This window comes from Malania oleifera, chromosome 2 (assembly GCF_029873635.1).
Source record: "Malania oleifera isolate guangnan ecotype guangnan chromosome 2, ASM2987363v1, whole genome shotgun sequence".
Lineage (NCBI taxonomy): Eukaryota > Viridiplantae > Streptophyta > Magnoliopsida > Santalales > Ximeniaceae > Malania > Malania oleifera.
The window spans coordinates 142,729,638-142,749,217 of record NC_080418.1 but is presented as its reverse complement, the minus strand read 5'-3'; the positions used below and the strand labels follow the sequence as shown (position 1 = coordinate 142,749,217).

Below are 19,580 nucleotides of genomic sequence, written 5' to 3'. Positions count from 1 at the left end.
AGTTAGAAAATGACTTGAAAGATAAATCTGAAATTATCTGTAAATTTACTGAAGGACAAAACAATTTTGAAAAGCTCTTAGGATCTCAAAGAAACTCCCTAGAAAAGGAAGGGCTCGGTTTTAATGGTAAAGAAAATATAAAGAAAAGACATCTTTACATAGGGTATTTTACAAAAGAAACAAAGTCATATGTTCCAACAAAGAATCATTATAGAAATACTATGTGTTTTAAACATAGAAGGTTAGGTCACATACAATTTGACTGTCCTTTCAAAAATAAAGATGCAAAAATAAAGAAAGTTTGGAAGGTCAAAGGTCAATCTAGCACTAACCCCCTTAGACCCAAGACAATTTGGGTATCAAAGCTAGTTGTTTAATTGATGACCTTGAGATTTGCTTAAGATCAGCATCCTCAAAAGATAGATGGTATATGGATAGTGGATGCTCACGTCACATGACCGAAGATAAAGAAAAATTCACATCCATCATACTCAAGGATGAAAGGTTTGTTACTTTTGGAGATAATGCTAAGGGAAGGATCACATGTGTCGGTAAAGTCGGTAATGATTCCTCACTCATTATTGATGATATTTTATTAGTTGAAGGTTTAAAGCACAATTTATTGAGCATAAGTCAACTATGTGATAAAGGCTACAAAGTATCATTTGAACATGACAAGTGCATAGTTGAAAACAAAACTAATAATAAGATAATGTTCTTTGCTAAGCATCATGAAAACGTATATACCACAACTTTTGATAACTTAACCTCACAAAGTGTGACATGCTTATCTGCTATGAATAAAATAAGTTGGATTTGGCATAGGAGACTAGGAAACGCAAACATGGATTTAATCTCAAAACTAGTTAAGAAAGAATTAGTTAAGGGACTGCCTAAGACCAAATTTGTGAAAGGTAAAATCTGTGATGCATGCCAACTAGGAAAACAAGCAAGAACAAGCTTTAAGAAGAAGAAGGAGATCTCCACTACTAGGCCACTCCAAATGCTACACTTGGACTTATTTGGACCAAACCCAATTCAGAGTTTAGGAGGAAAATCATACGCTTTTGTCATAGTTGATGACTCTCAAGATACACATGGGTACTATTCTTAGGTTATAAAGATGAAGCATGTGAAAAATTTATAAACTTGTGCAAGAAAGTACAAAATGAAAAGGGATACACAATTACCAAAATTCGAAGTGATGGGGGTAGAGAATTTAAAAATCAAGGCATAGAAGACTATTGTAGTTCATTAGAAATTGCCCATAATTTTTCAGCTCCTAGAACACCACAACAGAATGGTGTAGTTGAAAGGAAGAATAGGTTTATACAAGAAATGGCCAGAACTATGCTTAACGAACATAAATTACCTAAATACTTCTGGCCTAAGGCAATGAATACTGCCTGCTATGTACTAAATAGAGTTCTGATTAGACCATCACTTAATAAGACCCCTTACGAATTATGGAATGGCCATAGACCAAACATATCATATTTTCATGTCTTTGGCTGTAAGTGTTTTGTGCTTAGAGATAATGAGCATCTAGGAAAGTTTGATGTGAAATCAGATGAAGGTATCTTACTAGGGTATGCTTTAGATGGTAAAACCTATAGAGCGTATAACAAACGAACATTGACGGTCATAGAATCAATTCATGTAGTGTTTAATGAGTCAAATCCCTTCTCCAAAAGAACTGATGAAGATGAACTTGAATTAAACAAGGAACTAGAAGAACTATCAATTGAGAATGATTCGGAAAAGAAAAATGAACTTAAAGAGCCATCCATTGGAATTGATCAAACTACAAATGAGGTTAATGAACCACCTAGAGAATGGAAATACATAAAGAATCATCCCATAGATCAAATAATAGGTGAACCATTACGTGGAGTAGCCTCCCGCTCCTCTCTTAGGAACATGGTTAGTCATTTTGCATTTCTATCTCAAGAAGAACTTAAGAATGTGAGTGAAGCTATAGAGGATGAATCTTGGGTGTTGTCCATGTAAGAAGAATTAAATCAATTTGAAAGAAACAAAGTATGGACTTTAGTTCCCAGACCTAAGGATAAGTCAATCATAGGGACCAAATGGATATATAAGAATAAGAAAGATGAACATGGAGTAGTTATGAGAAATAAGGCTAGATTAGTAGCTCAGGGATATAATCAAGAAGAAGGTATAGATTTTGAAGAAACATTTGCCTTTGTAGCTAGTATAAAAGCCATACGAATGCTCTTAGCATATGCAGTTTTTAAAGATTTCAAGCTATATCAAATGGACGTCAAAAGCACATTTTTAAATGACTACATAAATGAAGAAGTGTATGTAGAACAACCCCTAGGCTTTGAAAATCATAAGAATCTAGATCATGTTTATAGACTGACGAAAGTCTTGTATGGTTTAAAGCAAGCTCCTAGAGCTTGGTATGAAATGCTAAGCAGTTTTCTATTAGAAAATGGATTTATAAGAGGAAAGATAGATACAACTCTATTCATAAAGTCTAAGAAAGATGATATTCTCCTAGTGCAAGTATATGTAGATGACATCATATTTCACGCTACAGATAAAGAATTGTGTAATGAATTTGCCAATACCATGCAAAATGAATTTGAGATGAGCATGATGGGTGAACTAAATTTCTTCCTAAGACTTCAGATCAAACAAGCAAATCATAAAATATTCATAAATCAATCAAAGTATATTAGAGACTTACTCAAAAATTTTAGTATGGAAGATGGAAAAAATACTAGGTACACCTATGAGCGCTTCATTGAAATTAGACAAAGATGAACAAGGTATACCAGTAGATGTCAAGCTATATCATGGAATGATGGGTAGCCTATTATACCTGACTACCAGTAGACCAGATATAATGTTTAGCGTATGTTTGTGCACAAGATTTCAGTCTGCTCCAAAAGAGTCTCATTTGCTAGCTGTTAAATGGATACTTAGATATTTGATAGGAACCGTGGACATTAGGTTATGGTATCCTAAGTACACATCCTTTGAAATTCTTAGTTATTCAGATGCTAATTTTGCGGGTATCAAAGTGGATAGGAAGAGCACTAGTGGTGCTTGTCTTTCTTAGGACACTCCTTGGTCTCTTGGTTTTCCAAGAAACAAAATTCAGTTGCACTTTCCATAGCTAAGGATGAATACATAGCGGCAGGTAGTTGTTATGCTCAAACGCCTTACATGAAGCAACAACTGAAGGATTTTGGATTAAGTTATGAAACAATCCCTATAACATGCGATAATATGAGTGCAATAAATATCTCAAAGAATCCCATATTACATTCACGAACTAAGCACATAGAAATACGACATCACTTTCTTGATGACCATGTACAAAAAGGGGGTGTAACACTAGAATTTGTATGCATGGATGAACAATGGGCAGATATATTCACGAAACCACTTGCGGAGGATAGGTTTATCCAAATTAGGCATGAATTAGGTCTCATGCATAGTCGAGAGGTTGTTTAGAATCATGTTAGATGATATAATTCAGGGGAAGCAACATCACTTAATAATAATCACTTAGTATTGCATTAATCAACAAATGGACACATTTAAAACCTTAAGATTTCTAAGGGGAGAAGAACATAAGGGTACGTTTATTCATGATTTATTTGTTTACACCTTTTTGTTGATGTCAAAAAGGGGAGAAAAATCGGGAGCAAAAATGATAACACACAAAAATAAAAAATCTGAGGCAAAGAAAAATCGGGAGCAAAAATTGTTATTGAAAGTTATGCAAAGGGTGAGATATACAAAGGGGGCGAAATCTAGCATATTCATCATAAGCATATTTCATATCTCATTTGGATTCAGCCTAAACATTGTGTATATGAATATGAGCATATTGTCATTTACTGATTATTTGATGCATTAATTGAGGGGGAGCCTTGTTAGGTGTAACCCATTATATATTTTTGCTCGTGCATTTGTCATCATCAAAAAGGAAGAGATTGTTGACTCTACGAGTCCAATATTGTTTTGATAATGACAAATCACTTGGTATTTGATCTGTGCATTGAGTTTGTGAACATGACCTATATTAAGCATGCACGAAAAGATAATGAGTCATGGAAGCCATAAAGTAAAGCTGATACATTTTGGAAAGCACCATGGAACTCAAAGAGTACGAGAATCAAGATGCAATTGACAAAGTTCAAGAACATCTTGGGAATGGGTATTTAGAACTTATGTACTTACATTTTCAAATGTTTTAATTTGAGGTTCAACATAACTTAGAATGATTTTAGGATTCATGCATTTCATGTACATCATTAGGGAACTTACATCGACTTAGAAATGTTTTTGAAAACATGAAAAACTTGTTTTATAAAAGACCCAAGCAAAGAATCAAAGTAGATTTTTAAACTGGAAATGAATAATTGAGAAAAAAGGGACCTTGGTAGCCTAAACTCAACCTCAGTCGCCTGAAGAATTTTTTCGGTTGCCTGAAGATTAAGTTCGGTAGCCTGAAGAATTAAATGGGAAACACAGAACCTGGCAGAGGTAGTTCGGTCGCCTAACCCTGGAACCTCAGGCGCCTGAAGTTGTCACTTCAGGAGCCTGAACCCCACTTCGGTTGCCTGAAGTCACGGAAAGTCTAAAAATCAAATTTTTATTAAAAGGACTCGCGAGCTATTTTGTTGATCCAATGGCTGAGATAAATCCTAAGGGTAATATACTATATATTCTGAATATATAAACCCTAAAACACAAGTTAGACACACAAGAAAGAGAATAACACACATTGTTGAAAGAAGATTGAAAATTTGCTCCTAGTGATACACAATACACGTCAATCTCTAATCTTCAAACTTGAGCAAATCAAATCAGATTCTCAAAGGGAACTTGTTTACTCAACTGTACTTCAATCTAGTATTGAGGTTTGATCTTTCAAATTATTATTCTTACGAACTTCTCATCTCATCTCATTGCGTGCTCTTGACTATCATTAGAAAAGTTTTGATCTTGAGTGTGCATATTTGTATAAAAATTGATTTTTGAAGAGATCATTACTTGATTTAGATTGTATGATTGATTGAAAGGTTTGATTTAAGTGTGTGTTTGCTAAAGGATCTATATTTTAGATATATTAAAGCTTGATTAAACATCGTTGGTACTTATAACTATACATTTAATTGAGGGATATTTTCTGAAAATTAATATACTCAGTTTGTGATTGAATACGTGAAATAAAACTTTGTGATTTTGATTGAGTTTGTATTAAAGACAAAGTTTTTGCTAGCTAGTTCACATCAAACATACTTGTGCATTTTTGCAAAGTGAACCAAGAACCCTAGTTGATTCCAAAACATTTTAAATATATCTTCACTTGGGAGTTTTGGTTAAATAGGGATTTGTGTGTTGAAGCATATCATATATAAAATGATTGTATCATTTTTTCATACATTTATGAGCTTCAAGTTATATCATATGTTAATGTATTAGAAAATTGAATTGTACTCACCAGATTTTGTTAGAAGCATTGTTTTGAGTGTTAATTTTTTAGATTCTATTGTATACACGGTTCGGTGTGTGAACCGATGTGAGAGGAGAGAGTTGTATCTCTTGTAAGCAGTGGTGTAGGAGGAAGTTGTGCCTCTTGTAAGCAGCGGATTGAAAGGAAAGCTCCGTCCCACTTTAAGGAGTAGGGTTTTAGTGAATCCTTGAGTGGTTGCTCAAGGCGAGGATGTAGGCCAAGTCGGTTGAACCTCGTAAAACTGTGTTTGTCTTCTCTCTTCCCTTTATTCTTTATTTTCAGCATTGCATTGAAATTGTGTATATTGCATGAATAGGTTGGATAGTCTTACACATAAGTAATTGAGTAACAAGAATTCATTGGTAAATATATAGGAAGGGTTTAAGAGGTAAATCAATGCCTTAGAATTTTTTAAATATCCAATTCACCAGCGCTCTTGGGATTACACCTGATTCAACAGTAGGGAAATATCGCTCGAAGAACAGTTCCTTGAATCGACTCCATGTTACTAGAATTGGGTCAAGCCTTTGTTCCTCAATCAATCGCGCTGATCTCCATCAGCACTTTGCCTCTCCTATCAGTTTAAACGAAGCAAATGACACCTTCTGTTCATCTATACATGCTAGCACTACAAAATCCCCTCAATATGCTGAACCCAATTTGCAGCCACAACTAGGTCAGCTCCTCCAGCAAAAGAGGGAGGCTTCATCCGCGTAAATTGCTCAATTGTGCAGGTACACTCTCCCCCGCTCCTAGCCATCTCAGCCATCACCTGCTAGGTGACGTTGCGCAGCACTGCATCTGTATCTCCACCTACTATACTGGAGGGTCCTGGTCTATCACCTCAAGCATTCATACCACTGCTACCTAGATCCATCCTAAAAATACAAAGAACACTATTTCAAAATCCTATCTCTCGTACAAAACTAATCTATTACATTTAACTAAAACTTCAAATTTTCTATTATCAATTCCCCTATTCCTAACCCAAATCCAATCCAGCAACCTAAACACATAGACTCGTCGATAGTTTACTATGAATTTCCTGAAATTGTCACCCTAGGAAAAACACAGAAACCACGATGAAAATCCTGTATCCAGATCATAGAACAAATCCTTAAATCTTTTTCCTATTTTCTAGTATTGTTTCTGTTGCATTCTAGAGTTTACAGAACTTAGCAACCTAGGCTCTAATACCAAACTCTAATGACCATTTATTTATATCATTTTTTTATTCACATATATATATATATAACAAACCCAATCTATCTGTAATACTTTTGAAAACATCTTAGGCCCAAAAGAGCACTGAGGAAACACTGTACTCCATACATTCCTAAGCAGCGGTATACAAGATACTGTAAACATCAATATACAATACCAGGAAACTATGATTCCCAAAATACATATTGTGACGCCCCGAAACCCACCAAGTGGGGCCCGGGTGCCACGTGTTCCAATCACCTGCATCTGATACCATAATTATCATGCACACAACGGAACATAATAAGTAACCTCAAATAAATACCAGAGTTCTATATAACAACCCAAAAACGAATACTAAAACATCCAAATATCTATCTCCACAACCAGTATTTAAAACATAATTTCGTACGAATATATCTATACATATTTTAGTATCTCACAATACCCCAAAAAGAAACTACCACAAACAGTCCCAGCCTAGGCCTTCAAACCCGGTCTCCAGAAGAACCTAAAAAATTGTTAATCCACTAGGATGAGACACTTCTCAATAAGGATGGAATAAATTATAACAGTGTGTGACAACTGAGTTTTAATATTTACATATCAAAATAAACTGCTTCTCATATAACATTAATAACAACTGAGAAAACGTATCACTGATAACATTACTAACATACGATATCATACGCACATCCAAAATGCACAAGTACATAATTTTTATGCAGTCGAAAGTCCCCAAGGATAGGGAAGATTACCCGCCCATACAAGTAGCTTCCCTTTGTTCTGATACTAAAAACTACATACCAGAACACTCACCTTACTCAGCAAGCCCTTAGATGAAGTATTACCTCGCTGCCAGTACACACATCTTTATTATTTTAAAGGCGAAGGTTTCCGAGGATTGGGATGTCTACCCGCCCATACAAGTAACATCCCTTTGCACTGATACCAAGAAACTACCTAGCAGAGCACTCGCCTTTCTCAACAAGCCCCCGATGGTATGTTTATCTCGCCACATGCACACACATGCATTCACAATATGCTATACCATTATTTTTAAGCTTTAATTAAACTCACATGCGTACAACACATCCACACAGGAATCAAGCATCTCATAGTTCATCTTCCAATGTCCTCAGTACGTGGCCCATAAAGAGCAACTGCGTACATGTTAGTACGTGGCCCACATAGGCACCTACGTACTTCTTATCTACACGTGACCCACACAGGTACCACTACCGACACAGGGTACATAACATGGCCCACACAGGTGCCATTATCCACACAGGATATAACATGACCCACACAGGCACCACTACCCACACAGGGTATATAACATGGCTCACACAGACGCCATTATCCACATAGGATATAACGTGGCCCACACAGGCACCACTACCCACACAGGGTATATAACATGGCCCACACAGGCGCCATTATTCACCAGTATCCAATCCCCATGACCTACCCATTATACATCAGTAGAACAAGCTCCTCGACCTGCCAATGTCCTATCCCATATAAATGACAATATGACAAGCTCCTCAACCTACCAATGTCATATCATGATTTACATCTAGGCAATATAACAACCTCCTTATGCCAACATTATATTGAGATGCATACGAATAACCACACCAGTTAGTTCACACAAACGCATCAAATCATTTCCACACCGGAATCCAATAGATTAATACATTCCCACATAGTATCCCCACAGATCAATATATTTCCACATAGGAGTCAAACATAACAATCAATTCCTCATGTCATCATCATTCCAAACAACCCCTCATGTAAACCCAAATACCACAGAAATTCATATTCAATTTATTAGAAAGTAATTGTTCTCATGCCACACGGTTTTAATATCATAAGCAATTATCCCCAAATATAACCTTAAACCAAAATCATCATATTTCCAATAATCAGGCTATTCCAAAAATCATATAGATAAATAATAAATTTTATACACTCGTAAATATCTGGTTTACCTTAATAAAATACTGATATAATTTTATTCCCCTTTACCTGATTCCCTGATTCATGCCTACAGGGCTCCCAAAATTATACCCGCAACACTCACCCGAACCCTGATTGATCAAATTAACCTCAATAAAATATTATTTTGACATTTCCTAATTTACAATAATTAATTTCAAAATAACTCATTTATCCTAATTTTTGAGCTATTCCCACAATGACCCCACGGGAAATTCGCTCCACTAGACTTGTAAAAAATCATCCCTAGATTCTCGTGGTGGTGTCCGATCGCCCATTTGGCTTAAAATTTAGGAAAAATTGAGATAAGAATGAGAATTTGGCTTACCCCACGAGATATGCCCACGTTACTTCTACGACAAATCCACTTCGGTAGATATGTCGGTGGCGAAGAATGGAGTTTGATGGTATTTTTGGATTTTCAATTGGGCGAGAATCGGTCGTGAAATCGTAGAAGAAAAGGAGTAGAGAGCATGAGAGAATATATTTAATTTTTTTTCCCTTTCTCTCTCTTTCTTTCCTGCTGTAGCGAGTGAAATTTTGTTTTTTATGTTCTTCTTTCCCTCTGTTTTGTTCTAGCAGAAAACGTAAAGACTAAGTTTTCTTTTTCTCTATTTTTGTTTTTTCTTTCCTTTATCATTAACTTTCCTTTATCCTACTTTCTTTAACCTTATCATATACTTATATATATATATATATATATATATATATATATATATATCCAAAATCCTCAAATTTCTTAATTTAATTAATTTTCTTAGTAATAATTAATTAAATAATAATAGTAATAATTTTTTTAAATTAATTATTTTATTTTATTTTTGGTCGTTACACATATATATCACAAAATTCCCAGTGATGTCAACAAAAACTTGGATTCTACCCAAACCACTAATACCATAGAATACCTACCCTTCTAGTAAAGGCAGTGTAAGCAATCCTCTACCCGCGAGCCCGATCCGCTCGCCTAACTGGATCTCCTGAAAAATAGCAAGTCACTAGGATGAGACAACACTCAGTAAGAGAAAATATGTTATTACTAGTGTGTGACTGCTGTTTTACACATTTAATATACTTATATAATACTGATCCTATAAAACAAGTATGTTGGTATACTGTACAAAATACTCGTAATACAATTTAAAATACGACTGTGTGTCTGGGTTTTCTATTCATACATACTTCTAATATTATAATATAACTGTTGCTGTATGATATATTTGTACATAGGAACTTTTGTGATAATATCCTGGAATCTATATGTCATGATTTAACCCCTCAAGACAGAATTGTGCGGCCTGTAGGCGAGACTTACTCTAATTGACCTATTAGGCAAGTCAATCCATATCTCTATCAACCATCTGGCCCACTGCAGTTTCTCTAGGCAAACTCAAAATCTATCTCGTCTAATCGGCCACCTCAACCCAGCTTTTTAGGGAGACTACAATCTCTCCTAGCACGGTTAGATGGAATCCACACACTATCTGAGATATGTGGTTGCACTCTATTTGAAATCATTAAAAAAAAAATTGGTTTTTAGTGATGAAATTATTAGTGAAGGATTCAAATTCGTCACTAATAGTATGGTATTAGTGACAATTTTAGTAACCGTTACTAATACAACACTATTAGTGACGAAATTGAATTCGTCACTAAAAATAAAAAAAATATCGGTGATTTCTGTGGTATTAGTGACAAATTTAACTTGTCACTAAAAGATAAACATTAGTGACGATTAAATAACTGTCACTACTATTATTTAAAAAAAATAAAAAAAATTTAGTTTAGAGTATTAGTGACGAATTTACAAATTCGTTACTATTGGTCCCTTATTAGTGACGGATTTAAAAACCGTTACGCTTCCATTTTCTTTAAAAAAATAAAAAAACTTTAAGTTCAGAGTATTAGTGACAAATTTACAAATTCGTCACTATTATTCCCTTATTAGTGACGGATTTGGGAACCGTCACTAATACTTTTTTTTTTTAAAAAAAATAAAAAACTTTAAGTTCAGAGTATTAGTGACGAATATACAAATTCGTCACTATTGGTCCCTTATTAGTGACGGATTTGAGAACCATTACTAATACTTTTCTTTTTTTAAATAAATAAAAAATTTTAGTTCAGAGTATTAATGACGAAGTTGTAAATTCGTCACTATTGATCCCTTATTAGTAACGGATTTAAAAACCGTCACTAATACTTCTCTTTTCTTTAAAAAAATAAAAAACTTTAAGTTCAAAGTATTAGTGGCGAATTTACAAATTCATCGCTATTATTTCCTCATTAGTGACGGATTTGAGAACTGTCATTAATACTTTCTTTTTAAAAAAAAAATAAAAAACTTTAAGTTTAGAGTATCAGTAAAGAATGTACAAATTTATTACTATTAATCCCTTATTAGTGACGGATTTAAGAATCGTTCCTAATACTTCTATTTTTTAAATAAATAAAAAATTTTAGTTTGAAAAATTTACAAATTCCTCATGATAGATTTGAGAACCCTAGAAATGACCCTAATGACCAAACACTAGCTTCTAACCTTCTTTGTCTCCATGAATCTTGTCTCCTAAAACATCAGCGTCTCCACCGCGTAGAACGTAGAGAGAGAGAGAGAGAGAGAGAGAGAGAGAGAGAGAGAGAGAGAGAGAGGGAGAAATGTTTTACAGAGGAGCCAATCGGAGCAGGTCAAAGACGTCAACATCTTTGTTCTTTCCAATCACCATAGTTTCGTAGGTCGTGATCCTTCCTACCCGTGTCTTCCTGCGTTCTCACCCATTCCCCTCACTAATTTCAACTAGCATTATCAGATTTTTCACTTCCAACGCAGTTTTTGATTCTCCGCGGGATCCGAAACGCCGCCGCCGGTGATGGAACAACAACTCGTCGACAACCAGCCCAACACCAAGAAATCGGAGTCAGAGCCATCTCCGGGTCACGACCCACAGCCGATGAAATCGGAGTCGGAATCTTGGCCTTTGGAAGATCCTATGACCCGTACGGCCGCGGCGGCGAAAAAAACGGTGCGTCTAACTGCTATATTAAGTTTTAAACTAAACTTATTAAGTTTTCTGCTCACTCTCTAAGAGGATCGATCGTTTCATGCATGCAATGCTAACCCACTCTCTTACAGTGAAGATCGTTTCTGGGTTTTGGATTTGGAGTTGGATTGCTTCGATTTCGTCTTGGATGGTTTCTCAGTGCTTTGCTCATATTAGTTTTTGTTTTGCTGGTTTCTATTTGAATCATTTTATATTGATTTTATCTTTTTTTATACTTGCTGAGTTTCGCAGTTCCTGATTTCCCTTTGCTCGGATGATTTCAGTTTTGTGGTTGGAAAAACTTGATTGAAATAGAGGACTTCGATTTCAGTCCTAGTTTTGTTTTCTGGTTTCTACCCCTAGAAAAATGAGAAAGTGTTTCTGCTTTTCTAACCCTGAGATTCAATTTGAGTTAATTCCCACATGTTGTTATTCAAAATCTGGGATTTAATTTTCTTTTTTGTCCAGAGATTTTACTGGGAAAAAATTCTAAGAGATTCACCAGTGTCGTGCACGTTATCAATCTACCTTTCGTTCTTTCCATTCCTCTGTATATTTAAAAATCATTAAGTATATCATATTTGGACCTAATTTCTTTTCACAATTTCCAAACCCAAATTGAATTTTGATGGTCATATAGCATGACAGATTTTTCAACATCAGGTCTTTTGTGATACATGAAATTGCTATATTGACTTGAATTTGTTTTTCAATTAGTGAAAATGGGCCCCAGTTTTGCTGATGCTGCCATGGGAAGAATTGCACAAGGAACTAAGGTTTTAGCTGAAGGCGGTTATGAGAAGATCTTTCGTCAAACTTTTGAGACTATTCCGGAGGAGCTACTTTAGAATTCATATGCATGTTACTTGTCAACATCAGCTGGTGCAGTCATGGGAATCTTATATGTATCTACAGCAAAGCTTGCATTTTGTAGTGACAATCCTCTTTCTTATAAAGATGGCGATCAGACTGAATGGAGCTACTATAAGGTATATATCCTCAAGCCCTACTAGCATATGTAATTTTAATCAAAATGATTGTTGTGTGAAAGAATATGTGTAACTGTGAGATTTATTTATTTGTTCATTTCAAACTTGATGAGGTTCATTGCAGTCATTAGTGATGGTTCATTTCTATTGTTGATTCATAATTCTTGTGAGGAACTTCGAAAAAATTGGCCTGCCATTTGATGATGATTTCCTCCATTTGAGAGCAGCACAAGTAAGGTTGAATTCTTCAAGAAGTGAAGTTATGAAGAATTTTCTGGATGTTCACTACCATTATTATCTTAGCTGGCAGAGTGATGAAAATTTGGCATCTTTAGTATGACATAAAATCAATCTCAGCATGATAAGATTCCACAAACCTGTAACACTTATGGCTTAATCTTTACCCTATTCCACATGATTGTGTTTGTCTGATGCATGGTTATCTTTCTGAGAAATTTTTTGGGCCATTGTCTGGTGGGAATAGAAGTTCCCTGATCTCGTCCATTAATGAGTGAGGCTCATGAAATTAGAATTCTTCTGAATTTTTGTGCTATACTAGCATCAACTAATGTGAGAATGTATCTACATGTCTGCTTTTACAATGAGTGTACTACATTTGGGTGTTGATAGGCAGAAGAGACTTGTATGTCCCAGCGCGAGGCCTTTGTTGAGCTGGTCATTGGCCTAAAGAACTACATATTCAATAAGCAAGTCATTTATATTTAATGCTTTGAAAGTGAGGCAATTGCATGACTTTGTCCCAACCTTTAATTTGTGAAGTGCAAAGGGCATTTATGAACAAAATGCCAGAATAGAATGGAACTACTGTTTTCTATCCAAATCTTTTATTAATTTGCAAAGTGCCTGGGACATACTGTTGCCACAATCTTTATTGCTGATGAAATTTTGTTCATATCCTTTATCTGGAGCTTTACCTATTATTAGCCACAGTAAATTCATTTATCAAACCAGACCTCCTTTTTTAACGAGAATGAAATTATGATCTGAATATGATTGATGTATTTACTGTTTATGCCTTAGTAAAAAGCAGCGGGTATGTGTTTATATTTTGGGAACATCTTTCTGATTTACAAATCTACACTGATTTGTTGGAAGAGCAACTTTGTTATCCCTGCCTTCTTTTATTTTTTATTTTCTATGTCTAAAAGCATATTATTTCATTTCTTTGAGAATTTTTAATTAGTTATCTTGGGAGTTTGATTATTATAAAAAGCAACTATTGAATTGTGTATATGATAAACATGTGGTGTCACAAATTATGCTTGTCGTCTCTTATTTGTGCATGTCATAGGGCTTTTCTTTTTAATAGAAAAAAGAAAATTTATTAAGAAACATGAGAATTATGCTGAGGAGACACATTAAGAAACAAGAGAATTATCCTCAGCATAATAACAGCAAACATCAAGCAAACAAAGCCATCCAATCCTGCTGAAAGTCTAAGAACCCAACAAAATTTAAATCCTAAAGAAGATTTTAAAAAAAATTTTTTTTAAGAGATCAAACCGAACTTTAATGATAAAAAAATAACCTAAGCAAAAATTAACCATGATGATAATATTAATTAAGAAGAGAAAGAAAATAAATTAGCTTTAGTAATAATATCCAAACAAGATTTAAAAGTTAAAACTTTAATCACTATTTAGAAGAGAGAGAGAGAGAGAGAGAGAGAATAAACAAGTTTGGGGTGGACTACAAAGTTGATTTTTATGTTGTCTCTTTTCTGAAAGATGCTAAAGTGGTTCATGAGTTGAAAGATTATCTCCTAATAAACTCTTCCCCCCGTCTTTTTTTTTTTTTTGGTTTTTCTCATCTTCTTTCTTTTAGATTCAATGTTCATCTGTTTATTTATTTATAGTTTTATATGGTATTCTCATTTATTAATTCTAAAATTTTACACACTTTGTCCATAGGCTGCAATGCAGATATCCATGTAATTGTGAAAATTGAAAGTGTAGACTCCATACAAAATCTTCATTCAATAATTTTTGCATCTCATGGGTTAGTTTTCAATATTTTTAAAGCGTTTCCATATTGTTTATTATTTACTCAATTAATATTTGAAAAAGTAATGCACATGTGTGTGAACAAACTATTCTCTGTTTTATTTCTTTAGCTTTGTTTTCTTAACAAGAGTTTTTACAATATTCATACTAAACTTGTTTAGTAAATGAGGGGCAAAAATTAGCTTGATGCAATTCTCTTTTCCTAGTATAACTGCACATCAAATTGGTGTATCCTCCCAACTTATGAGTTCCTTAAATAGCCATTTTTGTTGCCATTTTCTTCAATGAGTTGGGAGCTCATTAAGATTTTTATGACTGCATTTTTTAATGTTTTCATTCAAACTATTGGGAAGCAGCTCGAGCACACAACAAGAGCTTACTATGCATTCTTTTGCATTCAAAATGTCCTTGTATATCCTTTTTATTGGTAAATAATATTTTGTATCCTTCATTCACCTATAAGTTACTTACAGACTGTGTAATGTATAGTTATTTAGACAATGTAGTTTGTATATCTGTTGGGCTTGGGCCATTGGGTTGGATTATTGACTTGGAGGATAAAACAATTTGAAGTAATAATTATGAGTATAAAGGCCTCAAGGTATTGGGGGTGCTGGGTTCACTGAGAACTAGGTAACATTTTAAGGGGATTTTATCATACAAAGATAGCAACTCATTTTATTTTACATAGAGACAATTGTAATTTTAAAATAGGTATGGGCACTTACCTAGAATGCCTGTCAGTTCTTTCTCTTCTTCTTTTCCTTTTTGTTGTTTCTCTTTCATTATTATTTGAAAAAAAACTTTTATAGGATAAAATCATATAATCAGTGAATATCACACACACACACACAATGCATTGGAAGAGGATTGGGGGCAAAACAAATGCATATTTGAAAACAATGAATGGTGTATTTTTTTTCCTATATGATGATTGATAAGGCTTATATATATCACTGTGCTATGGTTGTAGTGCTTGTTTGTGTTGGTTTGATATATTGAGCCATGTTGAATCTCTAGTTTTGTGTGTTTTGGAATTGCAATTCCATTTGGACAATGATATTGAGACTGGTTCAGGTTTCCATTGAATATAGATATCATTGGTATTTGACTTGGGAAAAAGGGTGCTTCTAAAAATGCACAGTGGCTTCATCTCCTATAAAACAAATTAAATGCTCTCTTAATCTCTTTTTTTGCCTATATGCTTTCATAAGAACAACACTATAGCATACTATCCATATATTGTCGATTGATTAAATTCATCTGATGGATAGCTTTTGATCAATGCATTGAACTCTTACCATCCTATTTTGCTTAATGCTTATATTATCTGATGGATAGTTATTTCTGTTTAAATGCTTTTGAGCAACTGGATTGCATGCTATTTGTATGGAACGCCAACTGCATGGCGGATGTAGTATTGTGTATTGCATGCTGGTAGTGGATCTAGGGGTACATGTTTTATCTAAATGCCACCTACATGGTTGATGCAGTGTCTTTGTGAATTGCATGCTGCAGAAACTCTTAAGATATCTAGTGCATGTTTTTGTGAAATGCAGGATGGGAAAATGTTATATTTACGGATGACATGTTGCTAAAATTTTATTATATTTTTTTTCAAAATTATCAAAGTTCATGAAACATGCGCTAAAATGATTATGATATAATGCATACTAAATTTTTTTTTGAAAGGATGAGTGAATGATAAAAGAAGATTGATCTTCATCCTGGCTTGATATATCTTGTGAACTGCATGCTAGTAGTGGATATTAGGACTGCATGCTTGATTTGAACGCCACTTGCATAGCTGTTGTAGTAATGTGTATTGCTTGCTGGTAGATATACTTTAAAGTTGTTACATGTCTTAATCTAAATGACATATGTATGATGCAAAAATTTTCTGAATTGCATGCTTTTGTGGCTTGCAGGTTTGAAAAATGTTCTATTTATAGAAGACATATTGCCGAAAATTTATTGAATTTTGTCCAAAATAATCAAAGTCATATTTCATATTTGCGAGAATGATAATATTGTGCTAAATGTAAAAATATTTTTGAAAGGATGAGTGAAGTTCAAATGAATTTTGAACTTCATCTCTAAATTTACTTTTGCATATGCTAAGTGAAAATTCTATCACTCATGGAATCAATTGCATTATTTGATTATTATAGTTGTTTTTGAGTCCTAAGGAAACTATGTAAATCATGAACGTCACATCCTACTTTTTCATAAAATTATATTCTGATATAGATTATTTGTGGAATGCATGAATACATTACATTATGTAATGCTTATTATATGAAGCTCTTGTACACATAAAATTCAACACTAGTTGGATTATTGTGAACTGTTTATTATAAACACCTAGGTTTGGAGCATATATCTATCGAAAATGTCTTATTTATTAATGAAATGTTGCCAATTTTTTTATAAATTGATAGAATTTGACTATTTAAAATTATATCATTTTTTTTAACTATGTTTGAATGTTCGATTATTTTGCGATCAAATCATTGATACTTATAGTACGTATACATATATGTTCAAAAATTTTATACTAATTTTTTTTTTTTTATAATTCTTAATTTGTAGGGTTTGCAGTTGTCATAACATCAGCACGATGTCATGCACTACAGTCGGATGCAGCTACTGATTATTTTTTTGTAATCTTTTTTTGTTATCCGAACAAATGAAATTTTTGTATTTTAATTTGAATTTATATAATGTATTTGTATTTGAATTTGATTTTTTTATTATTATGAAATTTCTATATTTTAATTGAATTTGTATAATATATTTGTATTTGAATTAAAATTTTGAATAATTTATGAATTTTGAAGTAATTATGGTTTAACGTTATGTATTTGAAAATGTAATTATAGATTTTTACAGAAATTAATGATTAAAAAATTATTAATTTTAAAATTATTAGTGACGGCCTTAAAATCATCACTAACAATTGTCCATATTTTAAGTAATAATGAATGATCCAAAACTGTCACTAAAAGTCGAGTATTAGTGACGAATTTCAAAATCGTCATTAATAGTATAGTATTAGTGAATGATCCAAAATCGTCACTAAAAGTAGAGCATTAGTGACGAATTTTAAAATCGTCACTAATAGTAGAGTATTAGCGAAGGATTCAAAACCATCACTAATAGTAGAGTATTAGTTATGGTTTTGAAATTCATCACTAATGCACTACTATTAGTGACGGTTTTGAATCATTCACTAATACTCTAGTATTAGTGATAAATTTCAAATTCGTCACTAATATTCAACTATTAGTGACAGTTTTGAATCCTTCACTAATACTCTACTATTAGTAACGATTTTAAAATTTGTCACTAATGCCCTACTTTTAGTGACGGTTTTGGGTCAAGCCGATGTAAAATTTATAGTAACGGTATTAGAGTTTTAGTAACGGTTATAATTTGTCACTAATACTATATTATTAGTGATAGTTTCAAAATTCGTCACTAATAATTATTAGTAACGATATATTTAGCAACTAATTTAAAATTGTCATTAATACTTATAAATTCGTCACTAATATTTTTAATGACGATTTTATGATTATTAGTGACGGTTTTGATCCTTCACTAATACCTAGATTTTTTGTAGTGAATAGCAATGGTTCCATGCTCTTCTGTTTGAATCTGTCTGAAATATTCACAAGGATCTAATAATGTGTAATACTAATATATGTATATATATATATATATATATATATATATGTGTGTGTGTGTGTGTGTGTGTGTGTGTGTGTGTGTGTGTGTGCGCGCGCGCGCGTGCGTGTGTATTTATCTTTCTATTTTAACATGATTTCAAAATAACCATAACATTATAAATCTGAGCTGAAATATCTGACTGAAATGTCTATAATATCTGTCTAAAATATTTGTAATATCTATAATATTTGTAATAATATCTATCTGAAATATCTGTAATATCTTTCTGTGTGTTATGGTTTTAGAAATCATGTCATTCTGAAAAATACTATAAATTATACTTTCTACTAATATACTATATAACTGGATATCTGTAAATTGTATAATCATCATAATAAACTATAATAAACTCACAAATGAGTAATTAAAATTTCATGCTCAATTTTTGTAATTTCACTGAAATAATAAACATAATATTTTGGAAAACTGACCAATACACTAACATATATATATAAACAACTATGACATTCTGATATACATTCTAAAATCCCTAACATAACACATTTCCCTTACCCGACTACTGGAAAGCCCCTGGTATGACGGGTCCTACACCCGCTAAATTCCCCGATAAACACCCTGAAAACAACATCCCCCATAACAAAACTTCAGTATTTCTCTATATACTACATTTCTTATAATTATGGTAAAACCAAATGCTGAATAAACCCTAGATTTGGGATGGAATTCAAGTCAGCCCTACCAATGATTCACTCCAGCATACTTGAAGAGAACTTTATCAAAAGTGTCGTGGTAGCCTCAGATCGTCAATTCGGTGAAGAACGAAGCCGAAATCGAAGAGAGAAGGAGGGAGGGACGAATAGAGGAGAGAGAGAGAGGAGGGATTTGCGTGTGGATTCCAGCTGAAAAATGAAGTTTGGGCAGTAATCTTTTTGCACATGTACAATCGTTGTAGTCGCGGGATTAATGGACAATATCACAAAACTTTTTGGGGGATCTTTTTACCCTTCTTCTGATTAGTTGTGTACCTCGGTTCACGACATTCTGGGCACTCGTTCGCATTTTCATGTTCACCATAAAAGAGTGCACAATTATACCTACACGCATGTATTGGAGTGTAATTGAGACC

General features: G+C 33.5%; 1 pseudogene; it reads left to right on the top strand.

The window, feature by feature from the left end:
• The window catches only part of LOC131148429 (GLABRA2 expression modulator-like), a 30,903-nt pseudogene extending 13,359 nt beyond the window's left edge, over window positions 1-17,544 (top strand).
• The last annotated feature ends 2,036 nt before the right edge of the window (window positions 17,545-19,580 follow it).